A 12141-nucleotide genomic window follows, 5' to 3' on the forward strand; every position below is an offset into this window, starting at 1 on the left:
AGAAGAAGCACCGAATAAGTAAAGCACTACTGAAGAAGAAGAATAAAGTTGGAGGACTCACACTACCTGACTTCAGAACGTACTATACAGCTACAGTAGTCAAAACAGCCTGGAATGGTACAATGACAGATACATCGACCAATAGAACAGAATTGAGAACCCAGATGTAAATCTATTCACCTGTGGTCACCTGATCTTTGACTAGGGCCCAAAGTCCATCAAATGGGGGAAAAGACAGCCTTTTTAACAAATGCTCCTGGCAAAACTGGATATCCATCTGCAAAAAAAAGAAACAGGAACCATTCCTCACACTGTGTATAAAAACTACTTCAAAATGGATCAAAGACCTGAATGTAAAGCCTAAATCTATAAAGTTCATAGAAGAAAAAAAAATGACCAACATTTCAGGCCTTAATACATGGCATTAACAGGATAAAACCATAACCATCAATGCACAATACCCAATAGATAAGCTGGTTAACTTGGATCTTCCCAAAATCAAACACCTATGCTCTTCAAAAGACTTCACCAAAAGAGTAAAAAGATAACCTATAGACTGGGAAATAATTTTTGGACAGTACAAGTCAGACAAAGGTCTAATCTCCAGAATGTACAAGAAAATCCAACACCTCTAGAATGAAAAGACAAACACTCCTATTAAATAATGGGCAAAGGAAATGAACAGACACTTCACCAAAGAAGACATTCAAATGGCCAACAGACACATGAATAAACGCTCGCGATCACTAGCCATTAGAGAAATGCAAATTAAAATCACAATGAAATACCATCTCACCCCGGCATTACTGGCACAAATCAAAAACACTGGAAATAACAAATGTTGGAGGGGTTGTTGGGAGATCGGAACTCTTATGCACTGATGTGGGAATGCAAAAAGATACAACCATTTTGGAAAATCATACAGTGCTTCCTTAGAAAGCTAGAAATAGACATACCATACAATCCAGCAATCCCACTCCTAGGAATATATCCTAGAGAAATAATAGTCATCACTCGAATAGACATATGCACATCTATGTTCATGGCAGTGTTGTTCACAGTAGCAAAACAATGGAAACAACCTAGATGCCCATCAACAGGTGAATGGATAAACAAACTATGGTACGTACACCCAATGGAGTACTATGCAACGAGAAAGAACAACAATGAATCTGTGAAGCATCTCATAACATGGATGAAACTAGGGGACACTATGCTGAGTGAAATAAGTCAATCACAAAAGGACTAATATTGAATGAGACCTCTATTGTAAAAACCCATGAAAAAGTTCACACGCAAAATGTAAAAATCTTTGTTGGTTACCAGGGATGGGAGGGGTTGGGGGAATACTAAATAGGCAATAGATAAGTGATATCTGTGGTGAAGGGTGAGACAGTACACAATACAGGGGAAAGTAGCACAACTTGTAAAAGGAAAGGTCATGGAAGCCCCACAGACACATCCAAACTCCCTTAGGGATGAATTGCTGGGCAGAGGGCTGGGGGGACCATGGTCTCGGGGAACATCTAGGTCAACTGGCATAACACAATTAATAAAGACAATGTTCTACATTCTACCTTGGTGATGAGTCTCTGGGGTCTTAAAAGCCTGTGAGTGGCTATCTAAGATACTCCACTGGTCTCATTCCTTCGGGAGCAAGGAAGAATGAAGAGAACAGGATACAAGGAAAAGATTAGTCTGAAGGACTAATGAAACTCAGCTACCAAGGCCTCCACCAGACTGACTCCAGTACAGCTAGATGGTGCCCAGCTACCACTTCTGACTGCTCTGACCAGGATCACAACAGAGGGTTCTGGACAGAGCTGGAGAAGGATGTAGAGCATAATTCTAACTCACAAAAAAAAAGACCAGATTTACTGGCCTAAAGGAGACTGAAGAAACCCCAAGAGTATGGCCCCTAGACACCCTTTTAGCTCAGTGGTGAAGTTATCTCCGAGGTTCACGGTTCAGCCTGGGAGTGGATAGTCCCGTAAAACCAAATGAGACTAACGAGGTACAGTAGACCAGTGACAAGGGCCAGAAGGCAGAAGGGGACAAGGAAGCTGGTGGTAGGGAACCCAAGACTGAGTAAGGATATTGTTGATGTGTTGTGACATTGTTAAACATTGTCATAGGGCAACATTTGTATTAACTGTTAAATTGGAAACTATTTTGTTCTGTAAACCTTTATCTTAAGTGAGAATAACAGCACAATTGGAAGAGCATAGACAATGTCACTGAACTGTGCATTGTGGAAATTTCTGAAGTAGTGTATCTTTGGCTATGTGTAATTTAACCAAAAAAAAAAAAAACGGTTGAGAATTTAGAGGGTTGAGATGTTCTGGGGTTGTTAACCGATGTCATAAAACAACATGTGTACTACTGTTTCATGAGAACCTATTTGTTCTATAAGCCTTCATCTGAAGTACAGTAAAAAAAAAAGAAAAAATCCTAGATTCAAATAAGAATGAAAACACTTCAGACCAATACTTTGGAACACAGCAAAGGCCGTCCTCAGAGGACAATTTATAGCAATAGATACATGCGCTAATAAAGAAGAAAGGGACAAAATGAAAACATTAACTACAGAACTTGAACAAATAAAAGAGAACAGCAAAAATCACCCACAGCCACTAGAAGAAGGAGACTAATAAAGGTCAGAGGAGAAATAAGTGAAACAGAGAATAAAAAAACAATAGAAACAATCAAAAAAACTAAAAATTGGTTCTTTGAAAAGATCAACAATATCGATAAACCATTGACCGAACTGACAAAAGAAAAACAAGAAAGGATGTAGATAACCCAAATAAGAAATGAAATGGGGGACATTACAACACACCCAATTGAAATAAAAAGATTATAGCAGAGTAGTTTGAGAAACTATAATCCAACAAATTTGAAAACCTAGAGGAAATGGATAAATTTCTAGAAATACACTACCTAACCAAACTACAACAAAGTGTGGTTGAAAATCTGAACAAACCCATAACAAGAGAAGAGATTGAAAAGGTAATATAATAACTCCCAACAACAACAAAAACCCAGCCCTGGCCCAGATGATTTCACTGGAGAATTCTACCAAACATTCAGAGAAGAGCTTATACCAGTATTACTAAACTATTTCAGAACATAGAAAAGGAAGGGATACTTCTGAATTCATTTTATGAAGCCAGAATAACACTGATACTAAAACCGGGCAAAGACACCACAAAAAAACAAAATTATGCACAAATATATTTTATGAATATAGATGCAAAATTTCTCCACAGTATTCTAGCCAATAAAATTCAGCATCATACCAAAAAAATAATACACCATGACCAAGTGGGATTCATGCTTGGTATGCAATGATAGTTAAACATTAGAAACTGAATTGACGTAATGGACCACATAAATAAAAAGAAAGACAAGAATAACATGATCATCTCAATCGATGCAGAAAAAGCATTTGACAAAGTACAACACCAATTCCTGATAAAAACTCTCAATAAAATAGGTACTGAAGGGAAATTTCTCATTATAATAAAGGGCATTTATTCAAAACCAAAGGCCAACATCATTCTTAATGAAGAGAGGCTGAAAACATTCCCCTTGAGAACAGAACAAGACAAGGATGCCCTTTATCACCAATCCTATTTAACACTGTCCTGGAAGTCCTAGCTAGAGCAGTAAGACAAAGAAATAAAGGGCATCCAAATTGGTAATGAAAAAGTTAAACTGTCCCTATTTGCGGGTGATATGATACTATGCATAGAAAACCAAAAAGACTCCATGAGGAAACTACCGGAACTAATAGAAAGATTCAGCAGAGTAGCAGAATACAAGATAAACATACAAAAATCAGTTGGATTCCTATACACTAATCAATAGAACAATGAAAAGGAAATCAGTAAAACAATACTGTTTATAATAGCCCTAAAAAAATGAAGTATTTGGTAATAAATCTAAACAGGGATGGAAAACATCTATAAATGTATACAAAAAAAGAAAAACTGCAAAACACTACAGCAAGAAACCCAAAGAGATCTACATCAATGGAAAAACATACCATGCTCATGGATATGTGGATTCAATGTTGTGAAAATGATAATTCTAACAAAAGCAATTGAGAAGTACAATGCAATCCCGACCCCAATACCAATGATATTATTTAAAGAGATGCAAAAAATAATCACTAACTTTATATGGAAAGGGAAGAAGCCCCAGATAAGTAAAGCTCTATTGAAAAAGAAGAATAAAGTTGGAAGACTCACACTACCTGACCTCAGAAACTACTATACAGCTACGGTAGTCAAAACAGCCTGGTACTTGGCTTAACAACAGATACATTGACCAATGGAACAGAATTGAGAACCCACATGTAAAATCACCCACCTAAGGTCACTCAATCTTCAACAAGGGCCCAAAGTCCATCAAATGGGGAACAGACAGTCTTTTTAAAAAATGGTGCTGGCAAAAAGGGATGCGCATCTCCAAAAAAAATAAAAAAGACCCATATCACACACGATATACAAAAACTAATTCAAAATGGATCAAAGGCCTAAATATAAAGCCAAAACCTATACAGTTCATAGAAGAAAAAGTAGGATTAATGCTAGAGGCCCTAATACACGGCATTAACAGGATACAAACCATAACTAACAACACACAAACTCCAGAAGACAAGCTAGATAACCGAGATCTTCTAAAAATTAAAGTTATACTATTCAAAAGACTTCACCAAAACAGTAAAAAGAGAATCTACAGACTAGGAAAAAACTTTGGACATTACCAGTTAGACAAGGGTCTAATCTCTAAAATCTACAAGAAAATCCAACACCTCTACAACAAAAAGACAAATAATCAAGTTAAAAATGGGCAAAGGAAATGAACAGACAGTTCACCAAAGAAGACATCGAGGGGTCAACACACACATGAGGAAATGCAAATCAAAACCACAATGACATACCATCTCACCCCAGCATTACTGGCACAAACAAAAAACACTGGAAATAACAAGTGTTGGAGAGGCTGTGGGGAGATAGGAACTCTCATGCACTGCTGGTGGGAATGCAAAATGATACAACCGTTTTGGAAAATAATGTGGCACTTCCTTAGAAAGCTAGAAATAGCAATACCATATGATCCTGGAATCTCACTCCTATAAATATATCCTAGAGTAATAAGAGCCATCACAGGAATAGACATACTCACACCCAAATTCATTGCAGCGTTGTTCACAATAGCAAAAAGATGGAAACAACCTAGATGCCCATCATCAGAAAAATGTATAACAAACTATGATACATACACTCAGTGGATTATTAAGCAACGATAAAGAACAATGTTGAACCTTTGAAGCATCTCATAACATGGATGAAATTGGAGGACATTATTCTGAGTGAAATAAGTCAATCACAGAAGGACAAATATTGTATGAGGCTACCACTCTAAAAACTCATGAAAAAGTTTACACACAAAAAGAAACAATCTTTCATGGTTACGAGTGATAGGAGTGTGGAGACGATGCTAAATAGACAATAGATAAATAGTAACTTTGGTGACGGATAAGACATTACACAATACTGGATAAGCCAGCACAACTTGTCCAAGGCAAGGTCATGGAAGCTCCATAGACACATCCAAACTCCCTGAGGGACTGAATTGTTGGGCAGAGGGCTGTGGGGACCATGGTCTCAGGGAACATCTAGCTCAATTGGTTTCACATAGTTTATAAAGAAAATGTTCTACATTCTACCTTGGTAGGTAGTATCTGGGGTCATAAAAGCCTGTGAGCAGCCATCTAAGATACTCCATTGATCTCTCCCCTTGGGAAGTAAGTGAGTGAGAATGAAGGAAAAAAGATACAAGTGAAAGATTAGTGAAAAGGACTAACGGACCACAACTACCATGGCCTCCATCAGACTGAGTCCCATACAACTAGAAGGTGCCCAGCTACAATCACTGACTGCTCTGACAGGGATCACAACAGATGGTTCTGGACAGAGCTGGAGAAAAATGTAGAACAAAATTCTAACTCAGGAAAAGTGTCCAGACTTACTGGCATGACAGAGACTGGAGAAACCCTGAGATTATGGCCCCTGACACCCTTTTTAGCTCAGTAATGAAGTCACTCCCGAGGTTCACCCTTCAGCTAAAGATTAGACAACCTCAAAAAACAAAACGAGTCTAATGCGGAACAACAGCCCAGGGTCAAGGACTAGAAGGCAGGAGGGGACAGGAAAGCAGGTGATAGAAAACCCAAACTCAAGAAGGGAGAGTGTTGACATGTTGTGGGGTTGTTAACCAATGTTATAAAACAATATGTGTACTAGCTGTTTCATGAGAAACTATTTGTTCTGTAAACCTTCATCTAAAGCACAATAAAAAAAATTAAAAGAGAAAAAAATCCCAAAACTAGATGAATAAGAAACATGACAATAAATGGAGAAAATAATAATGCTGTAAAAAAAAAGTAAAAATATGTGTCTCTTCCAGTCGATCGGCCAGGTAGCTATCTTCCAAATTTCTTGGCATAGATGAGTGAGCACCTCTAGTGCTGAATCCATTTGTTGGAACATCTCAACTGGTATTCTGCCAATTCCTGGAGCTTTGTTTTTCAACAATGCCTTCCGTGCAGCTTGGACTTCTTCTTTCAGTAACATTGGTTCTTGATCATATGCTACTTATGGAAAGGTCTGAATGTTGACCAATTCTTTTTGATACAGTGGCTCTGGGTATTCTTTCTACCTTCTTTTGATGATTCCTGCATCGTTTAATATTTTCTCTGTAGAATCCTTCAATGTTGCAACTCAAGGCTTGAAATTTCTCTTCATGTTTTTCAGCTTGAGAAATACAAAGCATGTTGTTCCCTTTTGGTTTTCTATCTCCATGGGGAAAAACTCTCTAGATAGTAGACACTTGTTAATTTTGGTGATGGGAAAGGCGTTATTGAATATGGGTGAAGTGTGCATAGCTTAACCTAGGTAAATGATGACAGTAAGTAATACACCAGATTAAGAAGACTTATTGGTAAATGCTACAGCATAACAATTTGGCAACAATAGCTGTAACGGCCAAAAAAAAAAAAAAATTGGTTACATAGGTAGATATATGTGCATATATGTGTTTAGCATGGTATATGTGTATATATACATATGCATATATAGGTCTATCTGTAGGCATAGTTATATACTTTGTGTGTGTGCTGCACATATATTCATATACATAATAAAGCCCATGGGGGCACAGTCATGGATATCTCCCAGATATAACCAAACATCTCACAGGACTGGTTTACCAGATTTGAAGGGTTAGGCCAGTAGAATTCGGGGACAACTCAGTCAATTGGCAAAACATAGTCCACAAAGTTTATTTTTTAAATCCTAGTATAGTAAATTGCATCAGGGATCTTAAAAGCTTGCGAGTAGCCATATAAGATAGAATTATTGGTCTCTTCATCTTGAAAAAAAAGAGAAACAAGGAAACCAATGTCTCAAAGCAGAAACTAGTCTACAGAACTAATTGCCTATACAAACCATGGCCTCATCTATCCAGAGACAAGAACTAACACTACTGACAGTTTGACCAAAGACACAATAGATGTTCCTAAATAGATGGGGATTAAAAAAAAAAAAAAAAGGCAGACTTACTGGAACATTAGAGACTAGAGAAACTCCTGAGGTTATTGCCTTCAAAACCAAAACAAAAAACAAAACAAAACCCGTTGCACTGAGTCAATTCCAACTCATAGAGACCCCACAGGACAGAATAGAACTGCCCTACACAATTTCCAAGAAGTGGTTTGTGGATTCGAACAGCTGACCTTTTGGTGAGCAGCCAAGCTTTTAACCACTGCACCACCATGGCTATAAGCTTTAAACTTTGAACTTGTACTGTGAGTTTGAAATGGGTCATGATGGGTGTATTTATACCATGGAAATTAGTAGATGCTAAAATTCAGGGCTTTTTTTTCTTTTTCTTATATTGGGTGGGTTGATAAACATATAACATATGTGAGTAAGATCAAATGTATGAAATTTGATGGGGACTTAAGTATCTGTCAATCTCTTAATTTTACAGATGTGAAACCTGCACCTCAGAGCACTTAAGTGACTTGTCAAGAAAAATATTGTTGGAAGTAAGAATTGAACTCTGTTGACTAGAATGTCTGTTACACTCTGCTTTACGTAGCAAATGCTAACAATTGTACGATTAGGGTTTTACAAACAAGCATCCACCCAAATGAAAAAGTAACAAAATTAAGCAAAACATTTGCCTTAGAGTTGATTCAGACTCATGACAACCCTGAAGTTTCAGAGTAAAGCTGTGCTTCATTGGATTTTCAATGGCTGTGATCTTTTGGAAGTAGATCACCACGTCTTTCTTCTGAGGCATCATCAACCGTTCAGTTAGTAGCTGAACACTTAACCATTTGAGACACCCAGGGACTCCAAGCATCCATCCAAATGGTATTATTTTAGTGGCACCAAGTATTTACTGTTACCAAAAAACCCATTGTCACTGAGTTGATTCTGACGCATAGTGACCTTTCAGGACAGAGTAGAACTGACTCTGAGGGCTTCCAAGGCTGTAATCTTTATGGAAGCCAACCGCCACATCTTTCTTCTGAAGTACAACTGGTAGGTTCAAAAGTCAGCCTTTCAGTTAACAGCCGAGCACTTAACCATTGAACGACCAGGGCTCCTTATTTTTGGTTACGAAGAGTTACATAATAACTATGGCACATCCAGATAATAAGGTACTATACACCCACTAAAAAGAATGAGAAAGATTTCTATGTACTAAGATTGAAAGGTATCAGTGGCTATTGATAAGAAAAACAAGCAAGCTATCGGACAGTGTATATAAAATGCTATATTTCTTTTTGAAGGAAAAAATAAGAATATACATGATTGTTTTTGCAAAAAGCAGAAGCCCTGGTGGGCCAGTGTTTAATGCACTTGGCAACTAACCAAAGGATAGGTGGTTCAAATCCAAAAGCCAATCCATGGGAGAATGATATGGCAGTCTAAAGATTTACAGCCTTGGAAACCCTATTGCAAAGTTCTACTCTGTCCTACAGGGTCACAATGAGTAGAAGTTGACTCCTTGGCAATGGGCTTGTTTTTTTGTTTATTTGTTTGTTTGTTGTTATTTGCAAAAAAGAAAGAAAACAGAAACACGGGAAGAAGAACAAGAAGTTAATAAAGGTGTCTCCTAACAGGTTAAGAGGGAAACAGAGCAGCAAAGGTAAGACCTCTGTCTGTGAGAAAGAAACAATGGCCCTGACACTTGACAGACCGTTACAAACCGCAGTATTCCCTATAAACATATACTATTTCACAGAATTTCAGCTTGAGATGATATGACATCATAACTGTGATGAGATCAGGCACAAATAAAACCACTCTGTAATCATTTATAAACATAAGACAAAAACCAGGACACTCTGCAACCACAAGGAGTTCCTGATTGATGTAAAACGTGAGGTGCTCAGCTACTAACTGAAAGGTTAGTGGTTCAAATCCAACCAGAGATGCCGTGGAAGAAAACCCTCGCAATCTACTTCCAGAACATCAGAGGTTTTGAAAATCCTATGGAGCACGGTACTACTATGTAACACATGGGGTAGCCATGAGTTGGAGTCAGAATTGGTTATTATTATGCAACTACAAAAGTAACAAAATATCCTGGCTAACATGATTAACTACTACCTTTCTACCATGACAACTCTAGCTCCACTTTGTTCCTCCTGGCCACTACAGAAAAATATAAAGATTCTCATCATTGAATACCCTTAACTTATTTGTTGTTGCTAGGTGCCATCAAGTCAATTTAGACTCATAGCAACACTATGTACAACAGAACGCAACATTACCCAGTCCTGTGCCATTCTCACAATCATGACATGACACCACTGTAGCAGCCACTGTGTCAATCCATCTCTTTGAGGGCTTTCCTCTTTTTCCCTGACCCTCTACTTTACCAAGCATGATGTCCTTTTTCAGGGACTGGTCCCTTCTGCTAACATTTACAAAGTATGTGAGACAAAGTCTCACCATCCTTGCTGCTAAGGATCATTCTGGCTATACTTCTTCCAAGACAGATTTGTTAGTTCTTTTAGCAATCCATGGTATATTTAATATTCTTCACCAAAACCATAATTCAAAGGCATCAATTCTTTTTTGGTATTCTTTATTCATTGTCCAACTTTTATGTGCATATGAAGAGATTGAAAACATTATAGCTTGGGTCAGGGGCATCTTAGTCATTAAAGTGACATCTTTGCTTTTGAACACTTCAAAGAGATCTTTTGCAGCAGATTTGCACAATGCAATGCGTCCTTTGATTTATGACTGCTGTTCTCATGGATGCTAATTCTGGATCCAAGTAAAATGAAATCCTTGACAATTTCAAGCTTTTCTCTGTTTATCATGATGTTGCTTATCAGTCCAGTTGTCAGGATTTTTGTTTTCTTTATACTGAGGTGTAATTCATACTGAAGGCTGTAGTCTTTGATCTTCATCAGTAAGTGCTTCAAGTCTTCTTCACTTTCAGCAAGCAAGGTTCTGTCATCTGCACAACGCAGGTAGTTAATGGGTCTTCCTCCAATCCTGATTCTACATATATTCGAACTTCTCAGATCATTTGCTCAGCATACATGTGACTTACTGCATTTAATTTTGGCCCATGGTCAAATTTGAACATGCCAAAATAGAAAATGATAGTTCTGACACATACTGAAAGTGTGAATTTGTTAGATATCCCACGCTGCTATAACAAAAATACCACAAGATGATGGCTTTAACAAAGAGAAATATATTCTTTTATAGTCTAGGAGGCTTTGAAGTCCTAATTCAGGGTGCCAGCTCCAGGGGATGGCTTTCTCTTTCTTGGCTCTGGGGAAAGTTCCTTGTCATCCATCTTCCCAGGTTAAGGAACTTCTTTCTCTGTCAGGGATCCCGAGTACAAAAGTTGCACTATTCTCCTGGCTCTTGTTTCTTGGTGGTATGAGGTCCCCCTGTCTCTCTGCTCACTTCTCTCTTTTATGTCTTAAAAGAGATTGACTTAAACCCTTTGCTGTGAAGTTGATTCAAGACACAGCCTAATCTTGTAGACTGAGTACTGCTTCATCAACATGACTGCCACTAATCCCACCTCATTAATGTCATAGATGTAGAATTCACAACATGCAGGAAAATCGCATCAGAAGACAAAATGGTGGGCACTCACATAATACTGAGAATCATGGCCCAGCCTAGTAGACACACGTTTTTGGGGACACAATTCAATCCATTACAATGAATATCCAAGAAAGCATTAAAAAATTCATACAAGGAAAAGCAGGTTATATACCAACTTGATTTTATTATTATCCAATATTATGAGCCATAAAAATGTATTTTCAAAGATCATTAAAAAATTAATTGAATGCAAGACCAATTAGAAATGGGAAAATAAAGAGACGTGGAAATGGAAGTGAAGTGGAAAAGGCATATTTATGTACAAAAATTGGCTGAGGGTTTGAAATCCTTGTCAGGTTAGAGATAAGTGGTCTTTTCATCAGCCAGTATGAACAACCTGAAAATAAAGCTTTCACCTCCTTGCCAGATTCTCTCACCTTCATTTTTATAGCAGGGTAAGTAGCATTTTTCATTCAGCACACAGTCTCTGTACATCAACTGTGTACTAGGCAAAAATGAATCTGATACAGTCCCAGCCATGAAGGACTTTGGTTCCTATAGGGTGAATCCTAAACATCTTCTCTTTCTCAATTTTATTCAGACATCTCTGATGGAGGAATGCTCTTGGTGCAGTTATTTGATCAATGTCTGTATCCCATGAATGACTAGTAGCTCCAAGGTGCAGGGTCTTTGTGTACCCTTACACTCCTAGTGCCCAGCACAGCATCTGACACAAGTAGACCCTCCATAAATATTTGTTAAATGAATGAATATGAACTCTCCTTCTTCTTAATTTCCATGACAAAGAAGGATTTGCAAAGGCTTTCTCAGGTTTTTGAGGTCATTTTGAAAGAATAAGAACATATATCTCCCAACAGCTTAGGAAGCAGGTTGTAGAATGGTTAAGGAGCACAATTTCCATTGAGACTCCTCAGTCTTGAATACTGGACCTACTACTTATTATATTGTGAGACTT

This window comes from Trichechus manatus, unplaced genomic scaffold, assembly GCF_000243295.1.
Source record: "Trichechus manatus latirostris isolate Lorelei unplaced genomic scaffold, TriManLat1.0 scaffold00147, whole genome shotgun sequence".
Classification (NCBI taxonomy): domain Eukaryota; kingdom Metazoa; phylum Chordata; class Mammalia; order Sirenia; family Trichechidae; genus Trichechus; species Trichechus manatus.